Raw genomic sequence first — 19,581 nt, 5'->3', positions numbered from 1 at the left:
ATTTGGGTCACGATTTTTCATGAAGGAGTAGTTCCTGAGGCTAGACCAGTTGAGAACCACTGGATTTTCTTTACACTCAATTATTTAGTGAACCTTTGCATGGCCTTGTATTTGTTTGATCCTTATATGGCTAGTGAATGTAAGCTTTCTGTTTGGAAACCACTACCTATTATCTCTTTGCTGACTTAATCCTGTACATGTTCAAGTACTGTTGTAAGGATAAGGATAACTTTATCCTTGGCTAAAGTTGTTTCTGTTGTTTCTGTTTCTGCCACTGCCTGCCCTGTGGCATTGGTTTCAGACATTAAATACAACTATTTAGATATAGTCAATTAAGTTTTTCTTTTGTAGCTAATTTAGAGGCATCAATAGCCATTTTAGTCTGTTACCTACGCAGTCCTGAACTCTCCAACGATTCAAATCAAATGCTATCTCCAACACTTGTAGAAAAGAAGAGCAGGTCTAGACATTACTTTGTTTTATTGCCCTAAAGCCTATAGCAGCATAATTAGGAGTTGCTCCAAGCCTGAGCCAGCTCTAACTACGAGTGTACCACAAAGGACATTTTGCAGAGAAGCCAACAAGAGATGAAGGATAATTATATCTTTTGAGTCCAAATTAGTTTAGAATATGAATTCAGATGACTGTGTGGAGAACATTTGCTGTGTGTCAAATAATTGTTTGACATTCAATGAATGAATCTACTTTGATGTATTTCTTAATAGTCCAGTAGACAGCTCATTCATTGTGGCAGAAAGCATGAATGTAATAGAAACGAAGAATTCTGCCCTAAAATGTCTTCTCAAGTATTTTCTGTTTTCATTTCTTTGACCTTATTTAACTTCTCACTCTAATAAATGTGTATTAAATACGACATAATAGACTTTCGTGTCAGACCTATTTAATCTGTAGAGAGAAGAATATCCACTTGCTGAAGCAGTTTCTTTGGTGTTGTTATTGATGGCGGTTGAGGTAGTTCATGACTCATGACTCTTGTCTCTTGACCCTGTTGAGAAAGGAATAAGCCAATGACAATGAGTGAATTGTCGACTGAAGGTCAGCAAGACGATTCAAAGTCAAGCACTTCTCTCGGTCTGAAAGGAGTTTTCCAATCCAAAAAACCACAGCCATCTTTTTTTTTGCCCAACTTGAATACCCATATCACTTGACGTGATTATTTTTTGGATATCAACATGTGTTAGGATATGGATGATAGCTTTTTCTAACTGGTAATGTTTCCCTTCACAGAGATTGGTGTGGACTGTTGAAGGTTTGCGAGGGGAAACACAAAAGGTAAGGCAATTACCTTCACCAAATTGAATGGCTGCATAACTCTCTGGATGGCTTTTTATCTCAATCCCTGCTGCCTTTTGATCAATCCACCTTGACAGCTCGCAAATGATCCACCAACATATAGCGGTTCAGTCTCGAGAGTACAAGTGTTCATTGATTTTTGTATACAAATGTGAAAAATCAATGTCTTTCTTACTGCGATTGAGCCACCCACACATCTTTACAATCACAAAGAACTGGGTCTGGTCTGTGGAGTTAAACCAGGTCGTTTTTTTGACTGGTTGGATGGAAATAAAGATTATTTTTAAGCCAGGAGAGTAAGCCTTTCTATCCCAGGATGAAGAAACATACAAACATGCTGACGAAAGACAATCATCAACACCTGCTGACAACTAACAAAGCCGGGGGAAAACAGCTCAATTTGTGGTTTTCTAACAATAGTGTACAAAAAGTAATGATGGGGTACGATGCTAAGAGGCAGCAGTAGCCAGTTGGATTTTTCTATCTGCTATTGCAACTCATTACCAAATTGACAAGGTTCTTGTAAATGTTAAATTCTTCCACAATGCACACATTTATTTGTTAAAGTGAATAGAGCTAAGCAGAAGCAGGAGCTCAGGTTTCAGGATTCAGGCTACAGATGTTTTGGGCTTAATTAGACCTTGTTTGCATCAAGCACTACAGAAGAAATCTGGTTTAGGACCTTGGTGGGTGTTTGTCCAAGATTCCAGGCTTAAACCATTAAACGCTGACACATCTGAGCCGTTTCGATTGTTTAGAAGCTGAATGATTAACATCAGGCTCAGATTTCAAAAGCTTCAAAATCCTAACAAGTTTAAAATCCTCATGAGGAGAAAGTTCACAGATTACCTCAAATATGCAAGCGATAAAATAAAAAGCAACACGTTCGATCTAGTTGGGGTCACTCTTGGTTTTACAGTTTTGTACTTTGCCTTTTCACCAGATCTGGCCTGTCTCCTTTCAATAATCACATATCTTCAAGGGAACAACATTAGCCTCTCTCTAACCATTAGCTCACACTGACCAGCCCTTTTTCTGTTACTTTGAATACTCTCTTACGACATGCCTTTCCCAGATCGTCAATATCATCCACATGCATTTCATCATCAGCGTTATATTAACCTATACCTTTTCATTCTTTCGATGGTTTCAAGTGTTGTGCAATGAGTGGATAGTTCTTTCTTCTGTGCTGTGCTTTCAATGGATGTTAATGCATGTTAAGGTATCTTGGCTCCATTTTCCCTCTCCGTGCTGCAGCAGATTCAGGGGGAAGAAATCATTGTTCTTCCCATGGGCTTAGAGATCTTCAGGAAGTTATCGACAGTGCTGTTCCCCCTCCTCCTTCCTTCCTCTACCTCCCTCTCTCACCCATTATCATCAGTCTATGAAATAAAGCGCATCACAATGTTCCCATATGGCCGAAAGGAGCAGAAAACTCGAGCGCTTTGCATGATAAATGATCAACGGTGTGAGAACAGGTACCGCTGCAGAATGCTCTCTGATAAATAGCGTTTCTGTTGTAAAGGGCTGTTATCGACCTTCTATGAAAAAGCATGCATCACCCAGTCATCGGTGTCCACTATGGTAATGATGGGTGGGATGCATCTTTATTGATCTCATATTTACTGTAGAATTGATTACAGTTTGTCTATAGGAACAGTTTGATGCATTGCATGGTGCTGTCTGTTCGATTGAATTGATCCATGGTTCCCCTGGCTTCCACATAAACTGGAGATCCGCACTGAGAGCCGACAGTGCAGACAGCTCTGCTCACCCAGCAGCATGTAGAGACAGACTAGAGCCTGAGCAGCTTGTGTGCAGAGGTTACAGCCTGTTTGCAAATGGAGAAAAAGCAGAGCATAGTGCTAGAGGAACAAGGGTCTGTTTTCAGTAAATGAAAACTTGCAGTATTAATAATTCTGCAGTTAACAAAAAATGTGTTGGTTTGGCAGCCTTTCAAAGAAGCCTCTACTGTTGTGAAAAACAGGGTTCTATTTTTGTGATCTAGACATCAGTTTGATTGCTTATTAAATCTCTGTACACATAATTATCAACCCCTTTTTTTTCCAGACAAGAACAACAAAAGTATTGTCATTTGATTCTGTAAAATCTGATTTATTTTTAGATGCATCTGCAAAGTTAGTGAAGGTCTTGCCTTTCAAAGTCTCCATGCATGTCACTAACAGCATTGTAAAGTTTAGGGGATAAATCATGTTAAGTTTAGGGAAAGACTGTTAACAGTTTATTAAAAAAGGAAATGCAGGTCTGTGCATTATAGTCCGACACGCCCTTTCTCTCCATAGCCTCTTTTTTCCTACTTTCTGAATACAGCACACTCCCTCCTGCGTTGCCATTGGATGATAGTCTCGAGGTGCAGAGAGCTCTGCACTTAAAAGTCTATCGATCATCCAAACTATCGCTATAAGCCTTCAAGAACAATTTTCTCCAGGAGCCTCTCCATCTTTGAATCAGTCCCATACCTGAATAGCTCCTCCTTTTCTTTCCTCCTCCCCTCCTGAAGTCTCCATTACCGCTTTGACTTGTTGCCCTCCTCCATCTTCAATCTGTCTGTCTGCTCCATTCATACCAGAAGGCATCCCTATTCCCCTCTTCCCTTTTCTATACTTCTTTTTCTATAAGCGCTGCAGCCCCCCCGCTCCGCCTACATCTGGAGCCACTGTTGAGCCATCTTCTTAAATTCCTGGCATGTTTCTTCTCTCTGAGCCCGGCATCCCCCGGCTGGCTGTCTCCACTCTCTATCCAGCAGCATAAATTACACCGTGTCCTCACACCACCTATATGCAGAGTTATATACCACACACACACACACACACACACACACACACACACACACACACACACGACAAATTAATATTTTCCCACCCTTTTGGATTCTTTATAAACCTGCTTTATGGTTGTAAAAGCATCTTAATTACAGAGTAATTGAAGGAGTAATACCAGGATCTATCATGTATCTGAACATCTCCATGATGAGGATGTTTTGTTTTATCTCTCATCACTTACAGTTTCAGAGGTTTCCTGAATCACGCTTGCAAAAACCATGTTTAATCATGAAGTCCTTCATAATTAACGATCAGATTCCTTCAGTGTTCATCATTCAAAACGTGTTTCAAAGGAGCTGAATTATCCACATACATCTGCTCCTCTCCAAAATGAACAGAGTGACAACCCTTCAGTCTGGTGAATGAGACATATCTTTGAATAAGATGAATCTTTAATACCTTTTTTTTTTTCCATCTTAAAAGTGGCTTGTCCTATATACCAGTTTGACTAATGTACTGGGATAAAAAGCCATGTGGTGTCATGACCTCAAGTGCAGCCGCCACCATCACCTACTGCATGCAACCTGAAACCTGGCCCCCGTTCATTGGGTATTAGAAGCAGCCGCTTCCCTGTGCAAAGTGTGCTGGGATTTATACAGTAGTGACCTGAACCAGGCTGGCGGTGCTACTTTTCTACATCTTTTCTCCCTCGTTAGGTCATAACCATGCATTAACAGAGAATGGTGGTATACTGTATATAAATAATGAATAAATAAACATTGTGGAGTGCTGGTTTGATTGAAAAGATACCTCAATTAAAGATTAAAAAAAAAAAAAAAAGAGTCCATTGAATTGTTCATGGGCTGTGGGTCTGTACTTCACAACTATCAATGTTACCGTAGGCTGAGAGCTCAACTAGCATACAGGTAGCTAGTAGCTAAACAGCTACACAGAAACTACAAGTATTGACTTTGCTGAATGCATTGCAAATCGACACACAGGAAGACAGTTTAAACCTTTTTGTTTAAACCCACATCGTCTTAAATCCTGGTGCGACTTATATTCTGGATTTTAAGGTGTCACGGTTCAGAAGAAACAAAGTAGGAGGACCCGTGTGCAGAAACAAAAAATAATTATTTAAACAGAAAGGCCAAAGGAAAACAAAAACTTATTTCAAAATCAAATCCAAAATGTCCAACTGAAAAAACCACAAAGGGGTAAAAACACTAGTAACTACGAGGAAGACTGGCATGGAACATGGACTGACAAACGACATTCAACAAACTACAAAACATTTGGAGCCACAAGGAATTACCAGGAAGACAGACACTGGGAACATTAAACATCCAAAAACTAACAATGACCTGACATAGAAAGAAACACAGAGACTAAATAGACATGGGGTAATCAAACACAGTTGAGACCAACAAGACACAGGTGAGGAAGGGAAACACACAGAGGCAGGGAGAAAATACAAGAAAAGAAACACTGAGGACAACTACAGAATAAATCATGAAACATTGAAGACACACTAGAACACAGAACACTGGGATAAGAAATTATCAAAATAAAAACACTAGAAACTAAACTAGGAAACTAGAACAACTTAAACAGGAAATATAAACCTAAACTCTTAAAATATACAACTTAAAAAACACCAAATCATGACATAAGGTAAATATCAAATTCAGAATAAATATGTTTTAAGTAAAAAATAAAAAAAAGTCAGTGCCTCTTAGATGCCATTCAGCTGAGCATCAGGGCCTGGTAGCTGAGCTGCCACTAACACAAGTTCACAATCTGACAAAAAGGCTTCTTCGTTCAATTCTATGTTGAAAAACAATGGTAAATTTAAATAAAATGCTGATAATTTATTTGAATCTAAATGGCCAACAGGGTACCCTGTGCACAGCCTATACGCTCTCAGGTCTGCACGGTTGCAGGAACATACCATGACAAATGGAAACTAACTTGACTGTATTTTATTGTGAGTGAACGTGTTTCACCTGTAGCTTCCTCAGGTTCGCCCAGCGCTAATCATTTAGTTGTTTGGAAATGTAAACAGCTGGAACTTATGTATCATAAATCATCAAAGATACATATATGTAATATTTAAAATGATTCAGTTCAACTGTTGGATAAAGTCAATACAGTAAACTTTGTTTTAGGTCTTTCATCCTTCACTGAGCCGTGCAGATGTGAACCATCTGTGTCTAAACAGACCCACAACACGAGAAGTTCATCACTAAACAAGCAGCAATCCATGTCTTGTTTTCTCAACTCTCCTCCTCCTTTGTTTTACTCAGAGAAGGCCAACCCCTTCGCTGTATTAGTGCAGCCTCCAAGCTCATCCCGTGGCCTTCTGCCATTCAGTTACATGAGGAGGGATTTCTGGCAAGACTTGAGTCAAACCTTGAGCTGTATTGAGCTTGATTAAAGCAATGCTGATTTGGATACACCAAGGAGGCCAAGCTCTTATTATGAGGGCATTTACAATTAATAATGCACAATTAACAGTGAAATTTTGATTTAACAACTTCCCCCAGAGGTATTGAAGTTTGCCAGAAATCTGTGGAAAAAGAATAATGTGGTCAGCTGCACAATTTAGACTGTAACACAAAAAGACAGAGCGCTACATTTTACTCATTGATATTTAAAGATTATAATTTATCAAATAAATCAGGTAACACACAAGCTCACTGTGTGTCTTTGTGATGAGATCTTTTCTTCAGGCTTCTCTTTCAGTTATAAAAGTTAAGGAGGTCTAGTAAAGGGAATTCTGTTTTTCATACATGTGCCTTTTTTTAAAACATATTTTGGAGTATGTTCAGTAGATTGCTTCAGCTGGCAGGCAATAAACCAGCTATGGAGGCTGCAATTTAGTCTTTGGTGCCCATTGCACCAAATCAAAGTATGTTCCCTAAAAGTGTTTTTTTTTTTTTCCTTGACATGCTCAGATTGTTCATCGCAAGTTTTGAACAACATTACAGGAAGAATCCCAACAGAAGCAGACTTTTCTGTTCAGGAAAGATCCTTTTGTATTTCCCCAGAAACAGCTGCTCCATCACTTTTCTTCAAATCCTCCAGATTCCATTGACAAAAACAGGGATTTCAGTTTGCAGATGACAGGAAGTCATTGTCTAACGCTGCCTCAATTGGTTAATTTGTTTTTATTGTAGTGTGGCTTGTGTTTTCAAAGGTTAGAATGGGTTAACACTACCACAAACAGACGAAACAATCATGTGAGGGATGGAGAAAAAAGTCGTCTGTCCTGCATGGTAAACGCATTTATTCATTTCATGGAGTCTGGTGTCTTTGAAGAGGAAATTTAGCCTACAAGCGTTTATGGTTCAACATAGATCCCTAAATGTTGATCTCTGACATTAAGAATAACATGTGTAACTTCCAATAGCACAAACATGACATTTAAATGAGCAAACTTTGATTGATGTATTTTTACTACAAGATCACATTGCAGCTAGAATCCTCTGCTCAGAAGTCTACTGGTGCATTTCAAACTTTTTATTCTACAATCCAAAATGTGTGAAATTATGTTAAGTTAAAATATCCAATTTCTCCTTGCTCATCTATTGTTACAGAGAATGAGAAACTGCATTTTTTCAGTCCAGTTGATGGTATTATTTGGGTACAGCCAGTCTTAACTTTGGCTGAAATAATATTAAACTGTCAAAGCAATTAGTGTTCAACATACAGTCTTGTCTCCCAGCAGGGGTTCACTGGCACAGGAATTAGATAAATAATGATGCCAGACAGCCCATCGACACTTCCTCGTACTGTACATCACATTTTGACAAAATTTGGCTTATTTATCAAACTTGATCAGTCACACTGAGTCTTTTTTTTGCAATTTGCATTTAATTAACATTTTTTGATATTTTTAGCAAAGTTAGATTTGCAGAAAGTCTCACTGAGGTGAAAATTACTTTTGCAAAATCAGCACGTCACCAACGCTACGTATACAGCTCCTCTGGTGTGAGTAGTGATACAGTGAAGGTAAGATCATTTAAATAGTCTGTAATCTAAAGTAATGTCTCTTTTGATAGTCAGAACTTTTAATTACATAACGCAAAGACTCAATCAGACATGAACGTAGTCTAATCTATTGGCCCTTTCACTTAAACTTCTGTCAGTCTTCAAGACAATTTCAGGACATTCAGGTCCTAATAATACCTGAAACAGCCTTTCACACATGTACCTCACAGTGGTAGATTATGTGTTTGGTTTAGGTGAGGGGGGGCGTCTGGTTATAGGAGGAGTGTAAAGTAATCGACCATTTCTGCTTAATATCACAACATTAGAAGGTTTGTGAAAACCATTATACAGACAACTGAGGCAAGCATTAAAGATTATAAAAGAAGCTCTACATGAACAATGCCGGCGTCCTGCCCACTTGCTCGCCATGAATGTTCAACACAAATACCTGCTGCATTCAAACATCCACTCACCCAAACTTAAACAGAGTACAGTCTAAATTGCAGGAGTTTGCTTGCAATTTTTTTGGATTCAAAACAAGAATTTACCCAATATGGGTAATATCCATGCATAGGACTTGAATTATTGTTGTCATGGTATTGGAACAGGTATCGGTGTTGTTTGACTTTTACTAGTCATGCATTTAAGTTTAAAACCTGGTATTGTGATAACCCTTAGGGAGAGTCAAAAAAGATGTAAAAATGTAGATAAGGTGATGAGACACTTGAGCATTAGCACCGTTCACAGCTCCCTTGATGATGACAGACTCAAAACTCAACTCTGTTGGACCTTGCAGCAGTGGGCCTTACTTCTTTTTAATTTTTCAAGTTAAGCCCAAAGGAGCTATAGAATCATCGAGACCCTAGAGGTGCATCCCCACAAACCAGGGGTCACCTTCTTCCACAATGGAGAAAGGTCTTATCCTTTCATCGTGATGTTTTTTGTGTTCCAATTGCAGGCAAGACTTGCCTCCTTTTCTCAAAGGATTTTCTGAGGCGGTCTTGATTTTGGCCTTGAAATAATCCTGATGTCTTATTCCTGACAATCAGACATTTCACTCTCTCTCTCTGTCACTGCGCACATGCCAGACTCCCTCGCTGCTGGCTCTCTGAAATTATTGTCAGCAAATTTGTAATGCAAATGTCACATTGGATTTCTGTTGATTGTAGAACACTTTTATTGTTGCTGTTTTTTTTTTTCTTCCATTCTCTACTATGTGATGCATTTAAACTCACCAGTAAATCAGAAGGTTTTGAACTCATTTTGGAGGCAAGCAGACTTAAGAACAAGGATATAAAGCAATACACAAATCTCAGCTTTAAACACAAGGTTGAACAAAAGCATTGATTTTCTCTCTTGTATTCATCTCACAACTCTGCAGCAGCAGCAGCAGCCAGACAGTGTCTGACAAATGCATGATGGGTACTGGTGTGGTGGGTGCAGAGGGAGGGGGGGTCAGGCAGGCAGGGAGTGGCAGAAAAATCGACTGGCAGAGTAATGAATGGCAGGCAGCCAGGCTGTCAGCTCATGGTGGTTGTCCTTCATGGGGGGGTTGTGATGAAAAGGAAAGGAAGATATGGGTAAGACGGTAAGGATAGAAAGAAGGCGGGGTTACTTTAAGTACCCTAAAATCATTTTTATCTTTTGGCATTTAATAACTCTTTAATACTGCTGCCAATGATACTTGAGTTTGGCTTCTAGAAACTTTTTTATGGAATTAAATCAAGAAAAAGTGCACAACAACTTGGCTTGCCTTCAAAGCCTTCAATGCTGTTTTTTTTTACAGTACCAAATTTTTTTTCCAAGGCACCTAACTGAGTTTAAAAGAAGTCTCCAGTTTTTTTGGGGTGTCTTAGTGACTGTATTAAGGTGACATCTATTGGTTTTGAGGTACCTTTAAGCAGCTGCTTTAACGCATCCTCTATTTGTTTCAAGGTCTCTATAGCATTTCTTTAAAGGTATCCTTGATCTGCCTGTAACTTATCCACCTTAAAATAGTAGTTTCAAAGGTGGTACAATAACTTTCAACACAGAGAATGGCGTCTCTCCCATGTCCACAGCACGCCCCGATAGCTTGTTTACTGCAGTCTGTAACTTTTGCAGCGGACCAACGTCATCTTGCGAGAAATGTGTACGGTTTTACAGCGCTGGTTCATACACAAGCCGCAAGTTATAAAAAGCACATCCCTGCTGTTATTATTCATTACACAATGAGTTGTAACGTTAGACTGTCGTCATCAGAGTCATCGTTGGAATCTTCGTCTCGTGTTAAGCAGCTTTACTGTGTGCAGAAAGTCATCCAACTGATGTTTCAGGTTTGCAAAAATAAAACAAATCCATCTTAATCCAAAAAGTTGTCTCTTTCCTTGTCGATCTTCGAATCAGCTTTATCTTTTTATTAACCTTGCTCCCTGAACTAGCATACTGAACTAGTCGCACCAATGAATCCATTTAGCCACAGCCCATAAATATCATGGCAACTGTTCAATACACAAATACATACTCCACATGCTAACAGTTTGCAACCAACAGACTGAAGATGCTTAAAGAGATCCGGTGATTTTACTGTACCTTGTCAGTTGACATGTTTTTTTTAGCTTCTCACAAAGTCTTTTCCCACTTTGCACAATCTGCAGTTTACAAAAGTACATTTTCTGAGAGTGGTAAGTGTAACTGCACTGTGTTTTACGATACTGTAGTTGCACAGAGAATGTTGGACGGTGCCAAAGTGCACCAAACCAAATCCCTACATAGTGTTGTTTTAGGTGTTCTTTGCAGTCTCTTTAAAGATACCCAGTTCCAGTTTCAGGGTACTCTGTAGTGTCACTTTTAGTTTGAGTTGTTTTCATTTCTTACACCTGGAGAGGTCCATTAAAGTACCCTTAAGTGTCTGTTTAAAAAAACACTGGTTTAATCTAATTTTTTACCTTCATGCACAATTAATTGTGTGAGCAAGGGATGTGCTAACAAAGTCGTGGAGGTGTGAGCTCTCTATCTTGTGCCCTAATTTGTCTCGGAGATCACACCTTCTCTCTATCAATCCACCTGGTTCATATAGCTTTCCTCCCTGCACTTGTTATTTTTCTCCCACAGAACTTCTTTGCTTTTCAGCTCAACCCTTGCACTTTTACTTTTGGCTGCTTTTTACACAAGTATGCTAATTGTTATAATTAACAGCGGTTTCTGAAGGCAGAGGCAATCAATATGTTGTTACTAATTTCGCGCCAGTGTGCCAACAGACTGTTTAATTAGGCTCCATAAAGCGTCTTGATTGCTCATTCACTTTATTGCTTTTGTGTGCAGCTGTAGGTAAACAGTTCCAGGTTAATGAGTTGCAGCTTAATGTATGTAAAGTGATTTGGTTGTTTTCATGTCAAGGACGGTAAACAGGTCAGAATGTAGTAGGGGGCAGCTTTGGCTCAGTTGATAGAGTCGATCGTCTTTCAACCGGAAACAACTGCAGTAACATGTCTGATGCATCCTTGAGCAAGGCACTCAACACTGAATTGCTCCCGGTGGCGTATGAATGTGTGTGAATGGGATTAGTGTATGTACAATGTATGTAGGTTGTGTGCATCTGCTGACCTGGACTTTGACCTGCTAGCTCCTAAATATGAGGTGTGTTTAAAGGCTTAATATGCAATTTTTTGATCCAGCAGATGTCGTTGAGCACCAGCATGAAACCAAAACAACTTGCGCTGCATTGTTGTGTTAGCATGCTAATGCTAGCGATCTTTAATATGCTCGTATCTTCACACTGCATGTAAATTTACCTGAAATGAGCGTGATCTAGAAACGCTTATGTGACATTCAATTAAGCAGTGAATACAGTATGTTATTCTTCTTTTCTCTAGTCCCTCAATTAAACAACTTTTATACGCTTTATACGCTTTATACAAGTCTTTATAGTGTAAAAGTTGGCGTGTTGATGACACCGTTAACATTGCACAGAGTTTCTATGGTTTATGCTCTTTACTACTCACCCAAAGAGCCAGTACATTGTTTTCCTCTTGTGCATTTTTTTATCAAAGTGACATTCAGTAACATTCAGCTGCACGGACATGTCACCAGAAGAATTCCATTAAACCTTGTTTCCTTATAGGTTCTCTTTGAAATGGCAAAGGTTAAATATAATACGTATATGTTAGAAATGAAAGGTAGTCAATATTAATTCACGCAAATACGCAAAACAGTTAGACAATGAGGAATCCAACAGACACATCATTGTGTGGTTTTCAATGTGATTTATAGTGAGCAAAGTTTCTGCATGAAAATTGACAGTCAGAGGGAGACATCCAAAATTATTTTGAAATTGAAGTCCAAGTTGAATTTAACTGTGGATGTGGATGGATTCCAGCAGCGGCAGACTTTTAAATTCAGCAGATCTTTGGGCTGTCAGCGTGGGCCAGACTATAACCTGGAGCGATGGCACTGCAGCATCCATTTCACACTGGCATGTACTGTGTTATGCTACATTCAGGAATCACAGTGAATTTCACTGTCTCCCAAGATTCTACTTCAAGCTGCAATTGCTTCCAAAGTCAATTTAGAGTCCTTCTATTTGATTGGACAGTTGGGAGAAATCCTGCCTGGAATTTGATTGGTTATGTGCAGCCGTCTTGAGTACCTAGCTTCAGTTTTTCTGTGACTCTGCTCACAGGCAGATTTGTCTGCAGGGCTGTTGGTTTAACTGGCCAATCACAGTTCAAAGAAACACAGCACCAGCATAATAAACATATTGTAGAGTAGAGGTGGGCGATATGACCTCAGATTTATATCACAGTATTTTTTGCTGTTTCTGGTAACGGTATTATATCACGTTATTAAATGATTAAAACGGATTGAGCACATGAACACATATTCACACACTTACTGTAGATCCCCCTTTCCCCCCTTAAAGAAGCCTGTTTGATGGGATATCTTACTCATTTATGTGCAAGCGAAATATATTTTTAAAAGTCCCTGTGCTTTTAGATCCCAGTAGATTCTAACTGAATCTGTATGGTTTTAGTTCTGTCCCTCCAAAGGAATAAAGCTGCTGCCAAAAACACCACATTTCCTGATATAACTCCCATATTAAAAGCGTCTCAACAGCTTGAAAAGAGGGCACTTATATTGTCAAAGATGTGGCTGAAATAGAACATGTTAATCATTCAAGGGGAGATTTTCAACAACACTGTCGGCAGTGTTATTGTCTTTTCAGCTGCTCCCTTCACAGTCCGCTTCTTTTAACCATCTTGGACTTAATGCAAGCGAGACATCCGTTTGAACACACCCTTAAGCAGGTTGACCTGTTGTAATGGAGATGTAAATCCATTTCAGCGCATAGCCTATGTCAAAGCCCCCGGACAGACCAAAAGAGACGTGCGCTGCAGGTGAGCGGTGAGCGTTTGAGACCGCTGGCTCTGCTCCGAGTGTCATACAGAAACAAGCAGGAGACTTGGGGACTCAATCTGAGCTGTTGTCCGTCACAAATGATGACTACTACTTTGATTTACCCACCACTGTGGCTGAGAGGTTGAGGAATCGGTGTGGCCTCCTGTGTACACTACAACCAAACGTGTGTATTTAAACCGTTGATGACGGTATGGAAAAATCCATGTAGATGCAGAACGTAATACAGGTGAAGGTACTGATACAGGTTTACCTCACACCCATAGTTGGGAGTCACTTGTTTGCAATCCATATGCAAACTGGAATTTAAGCACAGTAGGGGCTACAAAGGCTGCAGCGCTGCAAACTAAAATTAAGGACATTAATCATCTCTTCAGTAAAAAAGGTGCAGGTAAAAACTAATAGTTGTGAAAGATGTTTGTACTTTTCGGCCTTTGAAGCATGTCTCACATTAACAGAGTGAAAAGTCCATTATACCTCGCAGGATTAATCAATTGTAAAAGTAATGAAAAGAAATACAATATGCCAGGGTTTTGTGAGAAAATTTGACAGGGTGTTTGACTAAGCCTGGAGTGTGTTTCACCGGAGAGATTCATGGTCCAAAGACTTCCTTCCATTCTCAAGGAAACCCTTGAAACTGTTTTCAGATTTTAGTGATGACAGTTTTTGTAAATCAATGATATACGACTCTATTCAGCTTTTGAACTTTTCTTGGCCTTCCAATTCATTTCAAGAGATTTACCATCTAAGAAGATGTTGGCATTGCCTTCAAGACTATAGATCTTCACTCACTAAAATGTCCATAGAAATGTGAAAACTGCACAATTTAAGACTGCAAACCAATTGTTCCTTTATTTCACCGCTCATAATTGAGTTAGAGTTGGTTGGAAGGGTTGGGTTGAAATCCCTGACACTACATCCTTGTTGAATATAGTACATACAATGTATGTACAAAAACATGTTCTATGCTCCTAAAATTAAACATCCAGATTTGTCAAACAGCTTTCTCTGTTGGTAACAAGAACAATTGGTTACTGAAGGGGCATTTTGAAACCCAACGATGGTGGTAGCCATTTTGAAAATGCTGAATCAACCTAACTTTGGTCATAAAGCAAAGAGTCAGAGCGGAGTTCGGCTCTAAGCCTCTCGGGGAACACCTGCAACACACCTGCTTGCAGTCATATACGCCACACCCCTTACATAACTCTTATCCTTCATAAAAACAAAACAGATGAGTTAAAACAAAATTAAACTCCTTTACAGTGTGTGCAGATAAACACATTCACTACTCAGAACAAAATCATTTTTGTACCAGTAAGATTCTGCTGTAAAACGTTCATTTTAACAATGGGTGGGTGTGTGACTTCTGGGGCTTTTGCAGTCAGTCTGTGGACACTCCAGGAACTGCAGTTTGTGCACTTTTGCATTGGCTTTGGTGCATTCCCCACTCTCTTTCCCCAGATGTCCTGTCCATCTAACATTGTCCTATCAAAAAAAGGCAAAAACCCCAAATAATAAAAAGAATATCTAAACATAATTATTCAATTGGCAGCACAGATGAATGCTTTATCATTTAATCACATATATCTAAGTACACAAGTCAGAGACTCTGCATGCCCCTTTTAATATTTGGATTATTTAAGTATAAGCATCTACTTATTGTTCTAAACACGCTCTAAGGAGCACAGCTTTAAAAAGTTTATCCCAGCGTTTCCCACCTCCCTGGTCTGCACAGCAGGCTTTGATTTTGCTCCTTTTGCTGTCACTGAGCTTATCTCGCAACTGGCACAAAGTGAGCCGTTGCTGCGGCGTCGTCCAATCAGCTGCAAACACATGCTCTCCACTTCCTGGTCTTTTATCGACCCATGACATCTGATTGGACTGAGAGGAGCACAAATGCCCCTTTCGTCTCATCCTTGCATTGTCGTCCTTTTTTTTTCTTCATGAAATGGCGGACACATTTTAGTTAATTTCTCCTGTCTAACCGTGTGTTGTGAAATTTCATACCCCTTAATAGAGGAGCAAAGGATAAAACTTAACGATCTCCTCTTGAGGGATGGGATCGTTACAGGAGGGAAATAAAAATGGAAAATTAAGTATCATGCAGGAATAAGGGAAACTGCTGGATTAAAAACCATCAAACATGGAATAAATTGGGTTATTATTGTTGTAAAGATGTTTCTCTCAGACAGAGCGGACAGTGCACTGCGGCGGTAATGGCACTCAGCTTTCAGTGGCAGCACCAGCTGTGCCCGAGCCAAACGGGCACCGACAGCGATTCAGGCTGAGCAGGGTCATACGAGGACACGAACACAGAGGGGGGAGGGGGGGTGGAGGAGTTGGTTGACAGGGCGGGGAAAGATAGATGGAGAGAGTAGGAAGAAAACGAGGAAGGCAAAAGATATTGTGAGGAAAAGGGGGGAGGGAGGAGAGGAGGAGGAGGAGAGAGCGTTTGTTGTGATGAAGGAAACAAAGGGACAAGGAGAAAGGCAAACAAAAGGCTGGGTGTCAGGGTTAGACCAACAAATCTTTTTGTTGGTATTCGCAACCAATAACGACTTTGTGGTACACACGGACATCCTGAAATCATCATCCACCGCAATACTGAGAATTTGAAGCAGATTGTGTTAAATTTGCCTGATCATGTTACCAGAATCTGATACAAATACATTTTTTTTCTGTGAACAGAGGCTTGTTTTTTTTTTTTTTTTTAAATGAAACCTTTTTTGCCAATTCCTACAATAATAAATGCCGTCTGGTGCAAGGACTTCATTTCAAAAGGAAAACAAGCTCCATATTATGCCTTGAAACCACGTACAGTATATAAATGCATATATATACATCGTGGTTTGCATCAAATATCAATTTCCAGTGCCAGGTTTATGTGGTAATCTTGCATCATACAAGTGTGTGGAGGCTTTCATGACGTTAAGATCTTACCTTAGAGAAGTCTTCAAAGCATTTTCCAGGCACAAAACTCCTTTAAAATGAATCTGTGCTTTTGCAGAATTTCCCAGTATTACTTGTTTTTATCAAAAAAATGAAAAGTGTATCTGGAAAAAAAAAAACCTGAACAGCATTTGTAATAAGGGAATACAGAAAGTAAAGGAAATTTTAAAACTAAGGTAACCTTAGCACCAGTTTCATGTTTCCCTTTAGCATCGGTTTTAAAGTTTGTTTTCCTACTCTCTTTTTAAGATTTATCTTGGCCTTTTGACTGTAGTGACGAGGAAACCTGAAGAGTGGCAGGAAGTGTGGGGCAGAGAGAGTAGGGGAAGTCATATACCAAACTGTTGCTGACAGGGTATCAAACCACTGACCAGTGTGACAACACGGGGCGTTCGCCCTTCCAATCAAGCCAAAACAGCAGGTCGTTTTCCTCCTTTCTTACACATCATCAATGTCAAATGCTCTATTTCCTTTCAGTCTTGGCGAAACAGTACTACTACAAATTTAGCAATTGCATGCTGCCAAACTACTAATTAGATGTTGGCTTTTGCCATAAAAAGGGACAGAAATCGATGTCTGCAAGGAGGGTCAAATATCTGCACGCTATTTTATGAACCATTGGAGTTAATTGAAAGCCTGTTGCGTCCATGCATAACAATTGGCTTGAGATGACAAGCCAATTGTGGCGTTATTTGGAGCCAGAGTCTGTGCAGTAGAGATCCACTGGAGGAGTTTTGACATTGAAATCCCGCCCCTTCCTCTAAACATTTAAGTTGCAGATAAAACAGCAGTGATCCCTCAGGTGGGTTCAGTCCTCAGCAGAACCGATTCTTGAGTCGTTTTGAAGCAGACACTCACCGTTATAGAAAGTTAAATAACTTTAGTGTTAGTGTTTCTTACTTGTCATCATGATGTCCCTCCCACACTGCAGGGGCCTTATTTGTCAACACAGCTGTCAGTCATGCATTTGCATTAATTGCTGGTTCATGGCATTAGGTGTGAGGTGCGTTTTTGCCCAACACGAGCGGTATTTAGTTTAACTTGACGGAAATAAGACAGTAACTTCTAAGGAACAGAACATGTAGTCCTTGAAGGTTGGAGGTATGTAGAAGTTCTGTGGAAGTAATTACATTTCAACAAAACAAAACTCATTTCTTCTTAGTTTTCTCATGGACGAGTCCTTATCTAACAGGAGGACTGATTCATTCCAGTTTCTATCTCTTCTTCCCATCGTTTAGTCTGACTGCAGCTCTGATTTCAATCCTCTTATAGCTTTGCCATTTCATAGTACAACAGAAGGATTCCCAAGACCAGAGCCAAACCAGATCACAGATAAAATGTTAAAACCCCTTATGAGGGAAACACTGTCAGGGCAGAGACTAACAGTCCGAGGCAACACATTCTGATTAGTGGCCTTTACATGGGGGTCTTTTCTTTGCAGTGAATAAATTAGTAACCGTGCATTAAATCTGCGGCCGTGCAGTATCGGGCGGTACAAGAATGTTGAGGAGCTTGGCATTCCAACAAAGATTAGGAAAACAAGTGATAAGTTCATTCTGTGGTCGTCCTCAGCAGGTGCTCCTCTGCTGTGAGGACTGACCTCAGTCATTCTCCAATAACAAAGGTTTGAATGATCTTTTCGCTTGTGATATTGGAATAATAATAGCGCTAGGTGATTACAGTTTCAAGTTTTTTGAGGATTGTTCATCCTGAGCTACTTATCCTGAGTCTGAACCTTGGACTAAAAAACGTACCTGTAGGCAGACTCTCTGCAACGTGCTGGTTCAGTGGCTTGTTGCCTTACTGTACAAGCATTCTTGGCTGGAATCTATAATCAAACTGGAGCTTATGTGGGGAGAGTTTGCATGTTCTCCCATTGAATGATCGAGGATCCTCTTGGTACTCCTGCTTTTTTACACACTCCAAAGACATGCTCCTTATTAATAAGTGATTCTAATTGGCCTTTAAATGTGAATGTGAGCGTGAATGGTTGGTCGTTCCTCTGTGTGAGCTTTATGATTGACTGGCGACTTGTCAAAGGTGTACCTCGCCTCTCGCATGATGACAGCTTGAAACGGCTCCAGCCTCCCACCACAATAAACGAGATATGCAGTATAGGTAATGGCTGGATGGACAAAGGCATACTCCTGCCTAGAGTAACCAAAATGTTGTTTTTAGTGGTGCACATGGTGTTGAAAAGGGTTGTCGCTTGAAGTGCTGAAGGATGAAATACTGGTCCCCAAAGCTGATATAAATGCCAGGTTTGTGCTTAAGGTCACACATGTTCCCTCAGACTGACCTGAGGGTTCAGGTTTGTGAATTTGAAAATATGCTCATAATAGATGATACTTAAATTGCGTCTTATGTTTGGATTTATAAATTCTACAACTCCTACTCAGTCAATTATGTCGTTGTGTGCTGCCTACTGCCTACTACTAAGCGTTGAGGCCTCAATCATTTAAAAGCAGAAATTAAACCATGGACTTTCAATGGATTCAAAAACTTAACTATGGGTTTAAAAAAAAGCAAGTTACGTTACCTTAATTACCTTGACTTCTTCCAGGTCTTTGGTGAATGACTTTTGAGGTTTCTGTAGGATTAAACTGTTTCTTTGGTTCATTATATGGTGAGGTTTTAATGATTGAAGGGCCGAACAGAAAGACAAATAAATAAATTAAAGAAATTGAATGGCTTTAATATCCTTGTACTCGTCAGAGGCGGTGCCAATTACTATTGGTGCTCAAAGAAATTCTGAAAGAATTCAGATTCAATTGATGCAGCTCAGGATGTGTTGGAAAATATCTTAAAGTAATGTCTCAGAGATCTTAGACAGAATCGACAATCTACTTGGAGGTCCACGACGGTAATATGTTTTGAGTCTGTAATGAGTCTCTCAGAGCTTAAACTTCAGAAAACAGTAGCGGCGGAGTGGAGCTGAACTTTTTCAATGTTCGAGGGACAGTTGCAGTGCCTCCATTTTATGTCAAATGGACTCCAGGGAAGATTAGGAGATACTTTTGTCAGACAGGCCGTGGCTGAATAGAGAGAAAGAAAAGGGGAAATTTAGAGAGTTTGAGAAAAGAAAGAGGCAGAGCAAATGAAACTGGACGATGAAGAGCCACGGGGAGACCGAGTGAAAGAAATAAAA

The 19,581-nt window shown here is 39.8% G+C and overlaps 1 long non-coding RNA gene across 1 annotated transcript in view; it reads left to right on the top strand.

Annotated features, from left to right (window-relative positions):
- LOC109992332 (uncharacterized) overlaps window positions 1-19,581 on the top strand; it is a 113,186-nt gene that overhangs the window by 63,305 nt on the left and 30,300 nt on the right. The window contains exon 3 of the long non-coding RNA XR_010667105.1: window positions 1,249-1,293. This is a non-coding gene — a long non-coding RNA (uncharacterized lncRNA). The remainder of the gene's footprint in view (window positions 1-1,248; window positions 1,294-19,581) is intronic.

This window comes from Labrus bergylta, chromosome 11 (assembly GCF_963930695.1).
Source record: "Labrus bergylta chromosome 11, fLabBer1.1, whole genome shotgun sequence".
In the NCBI taxonomy this organism is placed as follows: Eukaryota; Metazoa; Chordata; class Actinopteri; order Labriformes; family Labridae; genus Labrus; species Labrus bergylta.
Note: the sequence above shows the minus strand (reverse complement) of the source record. Positions and strands in the feature narration are given on the sequence as shown.